The following is a 17,412-nucleotide window of genomic DNA, read 5'->3' as shown; positions in this document are numbered from 1 at the left end:
CAATTCTAAACTGTGTCTGGCTTAGCTTCTCTAACAGTGCTACCTGCTTTCAAGTTTATGGGTTGTTTCAAGTCTGGACCTATCCCCACTCTTGGATCTCTTTGTCCAAGAGTAATAATAGTAACTTTCTCTCCGCTGAGAGAAACTGAGCTAGAACCTCCTTTCTGCTCCCCCTCTGACAGACATCAGTAAAGTCTCTGACAGGGTCTCAAGCTTGTTTTAAAACTTCTGTGTTCCTCAGTATACATAATGTGGACCTCTTCAGTTCAACTGGGATAACTATTATCAGATATATTCTCTCATTCATATTCTCTCTCTCTCTCTCTCTCTCTCTCTCTCTCTCTCCCCCTTCCTCCCTGCCCCTACTTGCTCTCTCTCTCTCTGTGTACGTGTGTTATACTTTGTAAAGCCCTGTAAAATTGCATTTAAGCTAGAGAAATATCAAATATCAGAGTAACCCCTAAGGACCAAAACAGCCAGAAACATTATATATCTTATTAAGTAGAGAGATCCAGACAGAAATCTACCACGTGGATATGTGTAAAATATCTTTACACTAGAATAATCTCTTACAGTCTTGACTTGGGATGCTTTAATGTGCTTATTTGCGGATATACTTAGGAACAACTCATGCCTTCCTTTTGTTTGTTTTTAAATTGGGTAAATAGAAAAGTATTGAAAACATCTTGTTAGAGTCTGCTGGGCTGGGTTTGTTCTTGACTCCTTTGTTTCTCAAGATAACAAATTAGAGAAGGATGTGCTGACAAGACTCATAGTTAAGTTGGTTATGAAATCTTTAATCTTGTGTTGTCACCAGGAGATAAAAAGTTCACAGCAACTTTGTAAAAAATTGTTCTTTTTAATGTGAAATATTCCTTTACCATTTCTTTTCTTTATGGGAACTTCGTTAAAGGTCATGCTTGCTGATGAAGTATGATTATTTAGTATTGAACTTAACATCTATTATTCTATGTTGGCATTCAATTTTAATTTAATTTGGCACATGAATTGCTGTTGCTATAAATCAAACATCGATATGCTCCAGTCTCCCAAAATACTGCTGAGAATCTCTCCTCTGCTCACTGAGTCGTTAGCAGACTCCTTCAGTGTGTGAGAAGTGAGTGGAACTGGCTTGGTGGGTTTGGATTCTCTCTTGTAGTCTCCTGCTCTCATGTGATTTCTCTTTTCTTCATCATCCCTCCCATACATATGTGCACTGAGAGGAAGGGAGAGAGGGAGAGGAGGAGAGCAAGAGAGACCCTCATACACACACAGAGGCCAAGTAACCAACTCTGACCTGGATAACCAGTCATCTTTACTAAGCAATCTCTGCCACTAGACACTGGTAAACAATGAGGAGTTATGGGAGGAAGACTTTTCATCCCTGAGGCCTCACAATTTTGAAAATACTGAACAAACCATGTATAGGTTAATCATTATTTGTGTTATAGATCTTGTTAGTTAGTCAATACTTCCTTGCCCAAAATGCTTTTCCTGTCAACACATGTGGATACTGACTCACTGTAAGACTCCCTACTTAGTAACACAATGTGTATTTGAGAGACTAGGCAAAGACATCCACTCTGCCCATGGAAAGGGGATAATAGCTTTTTGCTCTTGCATTGCTGCAGTAACTTCTGAGTCTGGCTAGATCCAAGCAAAATGAGGTGATATGGGAGTATAACATTTATTACCTGGGAAAAAAAGAATTACTAAATTCTTGGCCTTATCACTTGACGTTGTTGTTGTTGTTGGTGGTGGTGGTGGTGGTGGTGGTGTTGACCCCACTGGGATCAGTGACACAGCCCAGTCTTGGAAGAAGCCCGGATGTGTGTGTTAAGCATAGAACGTGGTGAAGGTCATGCATCAGTCACTTCAGGCGCCTCGTGCATATCTGCTAGTATAACACTATCAGCCATGGCATTGTCAAATATGCAGGCAGCTGGAGGATAAATATGTAAGCAGTGTGAAAGGTAAAGGCAAGAATGGGAGAATAAATGACAAAGAGCACTTATCTCTCAATAAGAGAAATGATTTCAATGCGCCCTCCTTCAGACCAGCTCTGACAGGTCTCTAATACAAAATCCTCTTGCATCCGAGAGGGACAGACCCTGTGCTCACCCACCTCTGCTCAGCAAAGGGATGAGGGGAATGGACATGGCAGTTGGTATTAAAGGAGCTTAGCTCAAAGGGAGGATCAAGGCAAATGTGACAGACAGTGAGTGCTGGGTAGAGATAACAGCTGCATGATGGATGTTTAGAAATGTGTGAAGAATTGGTCAATGCACAAAATAAAGTGGAGAGGGAGAAACACTACAATTTTTAGATCAACATGCACAAGATTGCCAGTGTGGACCTTAAGGGAAAAATCAAGCAAGCATTCTTGTGAGCATAAGTCTATATGGCATAAAGGAAGAAAAATTCACACACACACACACACACACACACACACGCTAGATAGAGGGAGGGAGCAACACATTTTTAGTGGCTGAGTATATGTAGATTGACGAGACTGATAGCAAATCTGTGCTACATAATAGGTTTACCCTTGCCCTAATTATTTTTTATGGATCACTACCAAGAATGGATATAAAAAAGAATGACTTTAACCTTTCTCTCAGGCTGATTGGAGTTTTACTATCTCTTTGCTCTTCTCCCTCCTAAATCTGAAAAAAAAAAGTTTGTGTAAGAAATAGTAAATTGAGCTACTATGACCTTTTGATATTTGGGTATAGCAAAAATGTAAGTGATTGCCTTTCGACAGCTCATTGACGAGTCTTCTGGAAGAGAAACATAAACTTTCCTCTCCATTGTCAAATGTTCTACCACTGAGCAATACTCACCAACCACTTGGCTTTCCTAGGTCTTTTCTCCATCATAGTCTACTGCTGACAACTTGTATTTTCTCAGCTGGGCTCTATTTGCCAAAATGTGACTCCATGTACACACATGCCTTGGAATAAATGCATCGGCATTTGGAGTCCACTGAACATTTATGTTTTAAGTTTTCTTTATCCTATTCCCCTTATCCTTACCCTAACAGTGTAGGAATAAAACGGACTCTCATGATTTTAAGTGGCCCCCTCTTTCTGTAGCAGCAGCAATGGCCATGTTTTGAAGCATCTCACGTTTCTTTAGTGTGATCTCTTGCCATTCGTGCAAGAGTCTGGTGTGAAAATATTCAGGTGTGGGTCTAAACGATTTAAATTGACTACATTTTCTGAAAAGTCAGCATGATTTTGAAGACAGACTTTTTTTTATAGCCATTTCTCCTTTGTTGCTAAAACCTAGAGGGATATTTCAGTTTTATGTTTGTCATAAGATAATTAAGTTAGTATAGTTTAAATTATACCACCAATGAGCTTACCCTCCCTTTTCTCAACTCCACTCAAGTCTGTAGTATCTTCCCTGGGGTATTCTCTACTGTGGGGCCACAAAAAGCTCTTTCGCAGTGCTGACAATTACCTGAAATTATCAGCAATCATACAGGAGGCAATTACAACTTATAGAAGCAGCAACATAATTACTACTTTTTTTTAACACAGAACTTAAATGTACCCTAATGGCTTGAACACAAATGCTGCTGCTGTGCCTTATTAACCAGCTGATCTAGAAAACAGAGACTAGCTGCTAAATCACGTTAATGCTTGTGACCAGTAGAAGTGTGTCCTAATTTTAAATTTTATACCTCTACACCGTGGATGTTCCTTCCTTTCTTAAATAGATTATTCCCATAGGCTGTACTGTGAAGCAAACCGCCTCCAGGCAGAGCTATATGGAGTTGTATGGGAAGCCTAAGTTATTACTCACCAGCATCTCTCAATAAGGGACACCATCTTCAACTCATATGAGCCATTGAGAGCAAAGGAACAGCCATCGCGCCTGCAAAGATCAGCAAAGTAAATGCAGCAGTGTTCCATGTATTTTACAGTAAACATAAATATATTGTACTGTCCTGATTGGTAAGTAGTTCCAGGGAGCTTTAAAGTTCTGTGTAGGAACACATATATGAATGTCAGCCAGAGCTGCAGTAAATTCTGGAATTAGGCTCACTCTTACATTTTAGCCACTTATGGCCTTTATTAATGACTGACACAATTAAAGATACCAAGTGCTTAGCAAGTGTGTGGTATTCGGAGGGGGCTTGGTAAATATGTAGTTTATCTGCTTAATCTCGTTTGAGTTTCTTGGGGCATACTTGGGATATGGAGATTTAAGGAAAACCTTAAATGGAAAATCATGGATCTACTAAAACTCAAAAAAAAAAAATTGCCTTTTCACTGGGAATCTTGAAAGGAAAATGAGCAGTGCTACCCTGCAGATGGGTTTGTGTCATTCCCACAGAGACACATTTGTGTGTCTGTGACCATAGATAGATAACTCTTCCCTCAGATAACTGTGTCTTTCTCCAGCTTGTGGTATTTTCTGCATTTCTGTGGCTCCTGCCTCTTCCATTCACAGTTGTAATCTTGAGCCCTTGCGTCTCACACTCCTCTATTTAAAAGCTCATTCTTTTCACAAACACTTATGACACGCATGCAGAGGACCAGCCAGGTACATCTGCTACCAAGGATGCTAAGACAAAAGAAGACTCGGCTGTGTATTGCACAAACATGCATTCCAACTCAATAGCCATGTAAAGACATGAAAATATTTAATGATGGTTTTTTCTTTTTTTTAAGGAGTTCGCAAGTACACACCAGGAAGGTCATTGGGTAGGGTGTGAGTCTAGAACTCTGGTTAGCAGAAAGGAAGAGAAACATCATCTAAATGACATAATTTAAAGCCAGCTGTAATCATAAATTTCCAGTTACATATGGGAGTCAAGAGCTTCCTCTTCTAATTTGTACAGGGATGGTGTTTCTAGGAAGTTATTTCTTACACACAAACACCTATGATCTGAAGGCTGGGAAGATGGGGACTGGAGAATCCCTGGGTTTACTACCCTGTCAGTTAGGCCCATGGCTGGGGTCCAGCTTTAGGGAGAGATCCTACCTCACATATAAGGTGAAAAGCAGTGGAGGGTGGCAGCAGTGTCAACCTCTGATGTCCGCACACAGCGTACAGATGTGCATTTGCAGCCATGAACACAATAAATACACTGGATTGTTATTTTGATATCTGAAACACAGAAAAAAATACACCTTTCAGCAACAGAAATGATCGTTGGGATAGATTTAAAGAAAAACAAATGGACAGGAACATATAATTGGAACCTAACTATTTAAATCACAAAGAATGAGAAAATCCCTGTGTGGATAGGGAGGGAGAGACTGCTGAAAATCGCAGTTCCCGTGTCTCACTTTCTGGCTACCCTTTAGGATGACAGATTTGATGTGGTCAACCTCTTTTGATGAACATACAGATAGAGTTTTTTTTGTTTTGTTGTTGTTATTTCCTTTGTTTTGTTTTTCTGTTTGGGTTTTTCTTGTCTTGCTTTTGACTTTTACTATTTTTGTTGGTTTTTTGTTTTGTCTTGTTTTTTGTTTTTGTTTTTTACTCAGTTTCTTTGTGTAGCCCTGCTATACTGGAACTTGCTCTGTAGACCAGGCTAGACTTGAACTCAGAGATCTGCCTGTTTCTGCCTCCCAAGTGTTAGGATGAATGGCAAGTGCCACCACTGGCCAACTCAGAGTGGGATTTTTTTATTTGACGATCTTAAAGGTTGCTGGGACTTGGATGATGGGAGAGGATATGGTCATGGTTGTGGTACTGGAGTGCTTGCATCTTAAGTAGAGCTATTCAAAGCACTCTTCTGGTCAAATCTATCCGTGTACATTATGAATAACTGTAGGCTCAGGTGAAGGGAAAGGGATGCTTTCCTCTGCCAGAATGCGGGGCATGAGCAAGGCTCGGACAAAAGAACACGAGGAAGGCATGAAGCCAGGGACCTAGATAAACATCACTCCCTCAGCATGCTCGCCCACACACTGTCACTAATAGCAGTGGAACACGGCAGACTCTGGAGCTTTTTAATTATGCCCCATAGCATCTCGCTGCTGTGCGCTCTGGTGTAAGTACAGGTGACCCCCATGTACACTGCTGTAGACCAATTTAATAATATTGTCTACCCAACATCAAATTATTTTCAAATAAACGTCTCTTAAATTTTCTTATCAACTACTGGCTGTCCATACTACCATCTAGTTCATGACTGGCATCTTATTATAAGCCATAATTGTCTCTACTTAATTCTCTGGCATTGACTAAATCCATCTTTCATGTGCAAAAGGGCATAAGGACTCACAGATGGTTTAAAACTTAAACAAATTATGGACTACTTTAAATACATTATAGATAGAAGGAGAGCGAACATTTTTGACAGCTTGTTAGCCTTCTTCGGTAGCAATGGAGAGACTAATGAATGGGAACAACTCTCTCTTAGATGCTGCTCACTAAGTCCTCGTGAATGATATGTAAGGATATGAGCAAGTTGATTCCTTCTGCCTTCTTTATGTCCTTGCTATGAGCTTTCTCACCAAACTGTGCCGGGGATAAACTGAGCCTACAGGCAAAAGCAATCTATAAATATATGGCAAACTATAAACGTCCCAAATCCTTACAGTACCTTCAGTTTATCTTTGGAACTTCTCAGCTCATCTAAGTAGGCAGAAGCTTGCAAGCTCAATGTAAATGCTTTATTTAAGTGAGGTGCCATCATTTGATAATAGAAATTCAACTGAAATAGGAGTTCTAGGTGTTTTCCGAAAGGATTATACTTTAATTTCCATATAGAAATAATAGGCTGGAATGAAGTAGCTCTGATGTGTTGCTTCTGCACTAGTTGTGATACCCATAATAGTCTGTTTCCCCCTAAATTAGACAGGAGGTCTCTTTTCTTTTCATTTGATTCAATAAAGTTTTATTTTCCCAAATGTACAGCTGATTGAATCTGTCTATGCATCTTCACCAGCAGCTGGGGCACCTCCACCCTTTGTGTCTCTGGTGTAAATTCCTTGGTCTCTGTGCTTTGAAACCAGCTTGATGAGTCTTTACTACGTAGCTCCTGAGGGACTGCCCTGGCCAAGGAACCTTGAATCTTCAGTCTCCCGGAGACCACAGCTGGAGTAATACGCTTATAGTTGGGAACTTCCTTACAAAGTTTGTCGTAAGTAGCTTTGTCAAACAGGATGAGATTGTTCAGCTTGTCCTGAACTTTGCCTTTGGACCACTTCTTTTTGGCCTTGCCACCAGATTTATTTACTGGGTCTTTGTCTTTTATGGCTGACTTTCTGGCATCCTTCTTCTTCTTGTCATCTTTGGGCGGCATGGCGAAGCTCAGAGAGTAGTGTGGACCATTTGATATCGATGTCTGTAGACACTTCCTAAAGCACTCCACCCCATGTATATTTTCTGTTGTGGTTCTGCAGACTGTCAAGTCTGTGACCTCTTCCAGTAGACATTTGTCACTCTGAATTTCCATCCTCACTCAAAATGTTCTCCCTACCAACTATACCTAAACTATTTGTCTTTGAAGTCTGACTTTCTTTTATTTATATTTTACTTTCTCTCCCTACAGCAACCAAACCAAGCTATGTTTCTTTCTCTATCATATATAATAGAAATCAATATAGAAATAGAAATATATATATATATATATATATTAGAAATCTATACCTTACATATATACATATATTAGAAAGAGTGCTGTTTGGTGTAGTTTTAACAAACATGAGCTTGTGTGCGTATTGATTTCTTTGGAGAGGCCTTGTGGAGACACATCCTCTTTAGTAATATAGTTAGGATTTTTCAACTTTAGTACACTTTTCTTGAGCCATACTATTCTTTTCCATAACTACAGCTTTTTATACAGTTTGATTTTAATATTTATGTATGAAAATGCGTTCTATTTAAGACTTTTGACTCCATTCATCTTTACTGAGTTGCTTTAATATTTTATTTCTAAAATATTATCTTCAAATTCTCTGTTCTTGAATTACCTATATTTGGTTGAGTATATTGCTTAATTTTATGGGCTCTTGATTTTTAAAAGAAAAAATGATAAATTCATGATTAATATAAATTGAGTATTTAGTATTTATTTATTTTTACCAAGACAGTTCACCAGGCTGTCATAAATAAATATTGTTTTAAATCTCAGAATCATCTCAGTTGAGTTAAAGAAGCACACATAAAGAACATAAAGTATAAGGAAAAAATTACAGTGCTCAGTAATATTTAAAACAGTAATATTGAAAACATGGTGTTATATGCCTTTAATCTCAGCACTCTGGAGGCAGAGGCAGGGTCATCTCTGTAAATTAAAGGACATCCTGGCCTACATAGCAAGTTTCAGGAAAGTAAGATATACTTAAGTGAGACCCTGTGTTCACAACATCAAACAATTTACCCTACACGTCTTGGTGGTGCATCAAGTCTTTCACACAGATTGCTTGTAATCAGCAAGAGCTTTATAGTAGATAAACAAATATAACAGATGAGATGATTAGGAAAAGCTTTAGAGAAGAAATGATACTCAGCCATGGATGTGAAGGACAATTTGTACACTGAATTACAGAGAACAGTCTAGAGATCGTTCTCCACACCAAGGGATTGCCAGGACCAAAGTAGGGAAGCATGTAGGGAAGAATAGCAGTGTGAATGGATGTTAGAAAGCAGGGAAAACTGCTCTGGTATATCCCTGGAGAAATGAATGTAACCAAATTATAGAAAATTCAACTTGCAATGCTAAGTTTTTAAGCACTAAACTATAGAATTTCTTGTTTCTAACCATTGACTTTCCAATCCTTTGTATGGTCTCATAAAATTGTGGGATATGACCCTGTTTGTGATGACATGATCCACATTTGAATTCTCCAGAATTTATTTAGTTATAAGAAATGTAGCAGTAACACCAAGTGCTTTGTATAACCAACCTTTCGACTAACAAACTATAATAGGGTAGATATTTTGGTTCAAAGAACTAAATAATTGAACGTCGAGTATGGCTAGATGCAGAATGTTGTGAATCTCATCTAATTTCGTCTTCTATGTCTTTTTGGCTTTTGGCTGTTCTGTTCATGTGGTAGCTTTGCATCTCTGTGTGTCGTATCTAAGCCAGGAGTCTAGTAGTAAATCCTTACTTTCTAGATGTTCCTACCCAGGTCAAAGGAAACACATTGGTAATATTTACCTGCCTAGCAGTGGACCATGAGAGTTTGGAAGTGTGTGTGTGTGTGTGTGTGTCTGTGTGTGTGTGTCTGTGTGTGTGTGTCTGTGTGTGTGTGTCTGTGTGTGTGTGTGTGTCTGTGTCTGTGTCTGTGTCTCTGTGTGTGTGTGTCTGTGTCTGTGTGTGTGTGTCTGTGTCTGTGTGTGTGTATGTGTGTGTGTGGATAAAGATATCCTATTTTAAAATTAAAAGTGGAAGATGTATATAGTTGGATGGAAATGCTGATTATAGTGACACAATATTTTTTAATATTTAATCACCATTTATCTGTAAGTATGGGCTTGGATTCCATTGATAAATTTTTAAAAATCAAGATTAATTATCTTTACCCATCCAAGACACTGCCTTTTTGTAAAGAAGAATGTTTACAGCAAGACTGGCTCTTTTATATATCTATTTGGTGGTACCAACTAACTTTTATCAATGTGGCACAAACTAGAGCCACTTTGGGTACAAGAATGATATTTGGTGACTTTATCTCCATCAGATTAGCCTATGATATGTCTGTTGGATATTTTTATTGATTGGTAATTGTCTTAGAAGATTTAGCCTGCTGTTGGAGATGCTGCTCTGGGCAGGTGGTTCTGGTTCTGGGTTGTATTGGAAAACTATCTAAGTGGGAAAGAGAGAAAGAGAGAGAGAGAGAGAGAGAGAGAGAGAGAGAGAGAGAGAGAGAGAGAGAGAGAGACAGACAGACAGACAGACAGAAAGACAGAGAACAGCATTTCTTCATGTGTGTTGCATGTTTTCCTTCACTTACTTCAATGAAGTATGATGCCCTGGGAGTATAGGCCAAATAATACCTTTCCTTCCCACGTGGTGTTTAGTAATGATGTTTGTTAAAAAGAAGAGGAGGAGGAGGAAGAGGGAGAAAAGAAAAAAGAGGGAGAAAGAAAGAAAGGGAGAGGAAAGAAAAGAAACCAGGATAAAAATTGATACTGAAAGTGAGATTGTTGCTTTGAGTAGGAAGATTTTGGGGGAGGATTGTGGAAATCTTTGGAATTGTAGACTGAAAATCCATCACATGTGTGGACCTTAGTGAGCTCTACTGCAGAACCTTGGAAGATGCGAATGCTGAGGCAAATTCAGATACTGGAGGCCTAGCTACTAATGGTTCAGAAGGGAACAAGAACTGTATGTAAGTCCTACCAGTCAAGCACAGCTTTTTGTACTGTTAGATTCTTGGTTTACTGTGCTATAATTGTAACTGTGTTGTGCCTATTCTTCTTTGAACTAAGAAAGTAGCATTATTTTTAATTATTATTTTCCTGGAACCCACAGCTAAAAATTATTGGATATTTAAGAAAAGAGAATTTAAACTTTTAAATCACTAGAAAATTTAAAGGCTGAAGTTTTAAAGTTGGCGTGTGTGTGTGTGTGTGTGTGTGTGTGTGTGTGTGTGTGTGTGTGTGATGTTAACATGAGATCTCAGGCACACGGAAAAGTTATGGTTTAACAGTGATCTGTTTGCCCAGTTGACAAGGAATAGACTTAATGAGAGCCAATCTTGGTTGTTAATTGGATAAATCTGGGAAGAGGAGATTGAAGAATTGTCACTATCAATTTGGCCTGTGCACATATCTGTAGGACATTTTCCTGATTGCTGGGGTGGGATGGGGGTCAAAACTAGGCAGGTTGGCCTGAGCTGTTTAAGAAAGATAGCCGAATATGTGTCTGGAAGCCAGCCAGTAAGCGGCATTCCTTTGATACCGCTTTTCAGTTTCGGTCTCCAGCTCCCTGTTCTGACCTCCAGCCTTTTTCACTAGTTGTCTTCTGAGGCCGGTCTTTTTTTTCCCTTACTTGCTTTACTCATATTTATCACAGCAACAGAAACCAAAATAAGAGAGAAACATATTTCTGGTGTTTCCTTCCATAAATAAACAAACAATGGTACATTGGTTCACATTAACCAAAATTTGTCTGGGAAGCCCAGTATTCCATGGTAGATTTTGTGTTGCATAATGATAGGAAATGTTTGTATTTTTCCACTTTATTTGAGAGTTTTGCATAGAAATTTGAATGTTTGCATTTTAAGAAATACCCGTGGCTCTCCAAACAGAACTTTAGGCCTGGGTGGGCCCCACCATGATAATTGGCACAGCAGAAACTCAGTAAAGCATGACATTGAGGTTTATATTATTAAATCTACCCAGAGTTTCCAACCTATAAAACATTCATTCACTCCTATACATTATTTTAAATATTAAGAGATTCCTAAATTTGTCAGTTGATCTGCTAGACATCTCATATGGCCTGAAATAACACAGTAAAATAAAGAAAATGCAGAATCGTCAAATCATCTATACTCCTTCTCTTTGCTGTATGAACATTTCAATTTTCATTGCTGTCAGTTTCTCTGAATAAGAACTGATGTTTTTTCCACATTCTGGGCCTATCGCTCTGAGTGCTTTACAGGGGAATAACCAAATCAGATTACTCTCTACAGTTTCGGAGGTTCGTATTTATTTATTTATTCTTTGGTAATTTGGTGAGCATTTTGTATTAAAACATCCCTTTTGTTAACAGCTCAGCTTCCTTCTGCTTCCTTCAACCATTGTAGATGGGTTGTCAACGATAAGCGAGTAATATTTGAATTCCATTAGATCTTTTGTGAAGGAAAATATAATATCCCAGACTGTCACAGTCAGTTCATTTTTTAAATGACACTACCGTAATGAACTTTTACTTGAATTTCACAGGAAACTTCAAGTTTTCATAGCATTGGAATCAGTAGTGAGTGTGTCTGTTCCTTTATTTGATGAAGTGCTTTCTATACGTTGAATGCTGACAGGTATTAGCAATTTTAGCTATCGGTCCCAGCTCTTGTGGGAGGAACCCTGTAATACAAAGAACCCTGTTCTAACCTTTTACGAAATGATGATTACCCAAGTTGCAGATGTTGGGTACATTGTCCAGCTGAGCTAGAGTACCACACTATAGATGTGTGATGCCTTCTCAAAGGCTTACAGGATAAACCTGTGGAGGAATGTTATTTTCACTTGATTTACTCGTTGATACTTCTGACTTGGCGTTGCAAATAACTCTGCTCGGCGGTCAAGACCAAGTGATATAAGCTGCATTATTGTTTTCCTTAACTGGCAGTAATAGAGTGTTATAAAAGAATTCTCCTTTAAATGCGTGTCATTGCCTTCCCTGCCTCAAAAATGATTAAGTTACCGGGAAACCCTTTGTTTCTAAGTATATAATTTGTCACAGAATTAGAGGAGATGTTTGTCAATAAAATTTCTTGGGAGAGCTGGGAGTGTGACTCTGTAGGAGAGTATTTCCCTGGGCACGTGTAGAGCACTAGAACAAAAGGAATCTTTACAACCTACCGATGCCTGCCGTGATCTTTAATCTTTCTTTGGGAAATTGACACACCTAGAAAAAGAAAGCTCAACTCAAGAATTGCCTCCACCAGGTTGGCCTGACATCCTGTGTATGGGATATTTTCCTGGCTGCTAAATGAAAGGTCGCCTAGCCCACACTGTGTTATGTGTCACCATCCATAGGCAGATGGGTCAGGCTTTAAACAAAGGTGGCTGAATGTGAACCTGTGAGAGGTGCTCTTACACAGTCTCTGGTTCGTTTCCTGCCTTCAGGTTCCTGTCTTGGACTCCTTCTCTGGCTTCCCTTGATAATAAACCATATCACCTGTAAGCTAAGAACTATCCTTTACTCCCAAGTCGCTTGTGATTGTGGTATTTATCTCAGCAAGAGAAAGCAAAATACAATACATTCTCAGGCTGGAGCCCCACCCTGCCTTGACTGGCCTGTGTGGTGCATTGGGACTGATTCCATTTCTCTTTTGCTCTAAGTACTTGATGATTTGGTATTATTAAAAATTTGATGGTTGGGCAAATCCCTCCACACAAAGTCTTTTCAATTCTCATATAATTATTTAGCACTTAAGGGATATAAGCATACTAAAACATATTTCACTAGACTTAGATCTTTTCACCTTCACATTGAAGAGCAATCCAAAAATCACCCCAGAAATTGATGTTTTTCTTTTATCAAAACATTATTTAACCTTATGGGGGAAAGGCTAATATTCTTGTCATGTTTTTTATCATTCTTTTATCACTCAAGCGTCAATTCACTGTCAATATTTAGGGCAGAATATTATTAAGAATATAAAAGGTTATTACAAAGCAGATTTCATATGAAATTTGATCCATCATTTCTGTATGATATCAGACTTTCAATCATTTCGTAACATTAAAGTTCTAGTTTTAATGTTGCCTGTCCCTGGATTAATGTTCAAAGTTGAAGAGTAAAATGAGTTTGGAGATGATTATTTGATTCATCCTTTTTTATACCACAACCTCTGCCATACTCTAACTTTCTGATTACTCTTGGGAACTATGTGGAAAAGAAAAGACAATGTGTATTCTCTGAGCACTTGCTGTGTATTGCAAATTGTTTTTATATTTTATAATCATGAGAAAAATGAATCCCCTGCCTCAATAATACAAATGAATATAATAAAAAGTAGGCTGGGCAGGTCAGGTTTAGGAATATGAGATAATGGACGAGTTTCATGTTTTATCTTCAAGATAACTCAGGAACTGGAAATAAACCAAAATAACATCAAAAAGTCTGCAATTATTATCAGTTGTGAGATTGGTGGCTTTTACTATTGATGTTGTAATTTAAAGTACAAATCTTAATTATCTGTTGAATATTGTGTAAATTGCATTGACTTCCTAGGACTCAGTTATTTTAATTCACAGAAAAAGAATAGGAAGTATGTAGGTGACATGGTGATCACACCACACTAGGCATTGGGCTTGATACATAGCCTTTGTTGTGTGTTTTGTGGTAGATATTGTCCGCATGACCTACATTTTCAAAGAGTTTACAGTTTAGTTGTCAATCACCAGTATATATTCATGTGGATGTATTGAAATATAAGGTCTCATTTAGGAAATGTAGAGAAGACCGAGACGATATGTTACTTCATTTAAGCTTTGAATAATATAAGTTATGTTTGAATACATCAGATGCCTTTCTAGGGAATAATTGTGCAAGCAAAGGTACAATGGTAAAAGTCCACAACACCAGTAGGTTGATTAGTGTGGCCACAGTGTAGGATGCATAAAATACAGTCATGCAACAACGACCAACACAGATGAAGCTGTTTGCATCTACACTGCTTATGTAAGATCTGAGAGGCTATATTTCTTCCACCATGTAAAGTGGATTTTCACTGTAATGATTTGAAGGGATTCAAGGCTAATTGATTTATAATCACCATGCCAGCAGCAGCTGAGAATCCTTCCCACACAGCTTCTTCATACAAGCAGAAGACATGTGCCAACATCCTTACGGCTGATGTCTCTGACCAGCCCTATATCATACACATGCTAGTCACATGTTCCATCACACAAATATAGTCATGAACATTAGATGCCATTGTTTGAGTTGTCTAAATTAAAAGGTAACAGTTTTAAAGCTAGTCAAGGCTGGTGTTTTTGTTAGAAATGTTAATCCAAGAAACTCAAAAGAATGTCACTGACCTTAAGGCCTGTCATCTTGTACTAGTTAAGATATCAAATCCATAGGATGCATCATATTTCAGGGGATAACCAAATGTTTTTTTTCTTAAACGCATTAATGGATCAAAAGTCCAGGCTGATAAAAGGTGCACCCTTTTCTGATTTCTATAAACATGGTTGATACAGCAGCAGGGTCTGCTTTTCCTATAGGAACTGACAAAATGACACAGAGTAAGTTCTAAAATGTTAGACAAGGTAGACATGTTAATCAAGAGCATAGAGGCCTCTCCAATGGTCTTTATCCAACATCAGCTTCCAGAGACCCATTTTAAGTAATTTCAGAGTTTTTAAATACCTGGTTCAGAAGAATAGTAAGTTATTAACATTAATGAATGATCAACATGTTTTTAAAATAAAGCAAAGGCCTGATTTAGTGGGTAGATTTCACCAGGAGTATGTAATGCATTAGGAATCTTGGGGAGTTCTAGGAAAACAAGGTGCTAACCTACAATCTGGATCCTGTGAGTTCCATTGACAATGTGTCTGCTGGTCCATCCTTCTGGTATAGTGACCCATGGCTCTGTTTTCTGTTAACCTATTCCACTGGGATGATGATAGCTATGGAATCTGAAGCCTTCATTACTAAAACAGTAATCCAGAAATATTACTTGAATTAAAACTTTCTTTTGAAGGGATAATGGTATTGGAATGTTAATGAATAATGTTATGGCCAGTACATGAAAGGATAGCTAAATCCTATTCAGGGGTCCATAGAAGTCTTTCCAGTAGCTGGTAAAATAAGAAGGAGATTAATTCATCCTTTTTGGATATTGTTTCCTTGCAAATTTTGGTATACAAAGCTCTAGTAATTGAGTTCACAAGGAATGGTCTCTTTCTAAGCTGGTGAATGTACTAGGATGATATCTGGCTTTGAGTTATAAAAAAACTAATTATACGGTAGCTTAAGTACATGGGTGACTTTTCTCACATGGCACTAAAGCCCAAAATATGGAGCACACGACTGCATCTCAGATGTGTAATATCTTCAATGTCACAGGCCCCTTCGGCTTTCCTCCCCTGCTTTTCTTAGCACCCGTTTTTCTGTTTGTATGACTTCAACCTGACTAGTCCTATTTGAATATGGCCAAGTCCAAAGAGGCGAGATCCAAGGCACAAAGATGCCATGCCCTTTAGAAAGTGGTTGTCCTGGAGGCTGAAACCTTGGACTTCCAAACCATAACTCAATCACATGTTTAGTTTCAACGGAACCTCCAAAGAGAAGGCTTTATGGTTCTGTCCTGAAAATTAAGAGTTGGGCTGGCTGGTAAGAAGAGTGATTATTATAGAAGGAGGTAGCATCACATAAAACATTTATGAAGCTTAAATAAGCCCAGAACAAGTAAACCCTGAGATCTGCTCAGCCTCTGTTGCTTTTCACCAAAATTCAACTTTAGATCCCATCTTAGTGTCCCCCGCCCTGTGGCATCTTGACACATGTGGCAACAGAAATCTAAAACCAATGTGTTACCACAACCATCAGGGGCTTCAGAGAATCATTTGCCTTTGCCTTTTCCAGTTTCAACTGTTGGCATCTCTCTGCCCTGTCTTTGTGCTGCTGTCTTCAATTCTATCTCAAATATCCCTGCCCCTGACTCCTGGGCGTGTTCTTATCATTGGATTTATCATCCATCTCACATCCAAGTTCACTGGATTCATTTCAAGATCATTCCATCTGCAAAGTTTCTGAGAATTAGAGTGCGGGAAGTTTTGATGGCCATCCTTCAATGCACGGTGCCTCTGCTAAACTCAGATTTTCCAGGTTACTCTAATCCTTTCTGAAGAAATAAAAAAAAAATTAAAGGTCCATCTACCACTTGATCTCCCTGGATTGAAAATGGTTAATGCTTGGGCCCTCTTGATTTGTGGCCAGAACATGAAGGTTTATTTTGAGGATTAGATGGGTCTGATCTATCCACCTGTCCCCTGCCATAGAGCTGTCATCTGAGTTTCTCTATAATAATGTCTGGTCCAGGATAAGTGGCCTCGGAGTTTGTCCCTTTGCTGTAGCTACAGTGACTATAGCTAAAGAGAAATATATGGCTTGATGTCTTCTTCCTACTCAGCTATGGAATTAAGACATAGACAAATAGGAGGAGCTGTGCCATGAGCTAACACAAACAGAAAAGAGTATTTTATTCCTGGGTATTGTACAAAGCCTGTGACAGCACTATGAAAGCAAGCCAGTAGAGATGGAGAAGCTTTCTGATCATACTCAAATGAACCCTGCAAGCTTTAAAAAATGACTGGCCTAAGGTTTTCTGGAGCGGATTGTGTGTGGGTGTGGGTGTGAGTCTGTATCGTTTATGTATGTTTCTAGGGCCTTTTCTTAGTTTACTTTATTGGTTTTATTTGTTTTCCATAGTTTGTTCATCTTGTTTTATCCTTTCCTTGCCTTTTCTATTTTCCTTTTTGTTTTCTTAAGAGCAAGAGCAATAAGTCATGGATTTAGAAAGGTGGGGAGGTAGGAAGGTTTGGAAAGGAGATGGGAGAGCAAAAACCACGATCTAACTATATTGTATGAAAAAGTTTATTTTGAAAAAAAATTTAGAAAAGTAACTGGCCAGTACAGGACCACTTATCCATTAGTGGCATAAACACCATGGGAATAACCAACCACTTTTAGATTGGATTTTAAGTCCCCCTCCACAATAGGAAAAATTCCATAACTGCACTGTTACCAGG

General features: G+C 38.6%; 1 protein-coding gene and 1 pseudogene across 2 annotated transcripts in view; one reads left to right on the top strand and one right to left on the bottom strand.

Annotated features, from left to right (window-relative positions):
• LOC116911400 (sterile alpha motif domain-containing protein 12-like) overlaps positions 1-17,412 on the top strand; it is a 184,693-nt gene that overhangs the window by 96,969 nt on the left and 70,312 nt on the right. The gene's annotated exons all lie outside the window — the stretch shown is intronic.
• LOC116911416 lies at positions 6,840-7,270 on the bottom strand (annotated as a pseudogene).

Source organism: Rattus rattus, chromosome 1 (assembly GCF_011064425.1).
Source record: "Rattus rattus isolate New Zealand chromosome 1, Rrattus_CSIRO_v1, whole genome shotgun sequence".
NCBI lineage: Eukaryota > Metazoa > Chordata > Mammalia > Rodentia > Muridae > Rattus > Rattus rattus.
The sequence above is the reverse complement of the archived record's forward strand: the minus strand, read 5'-3'. Positions and strand labels throughout refer to the sequence as shown.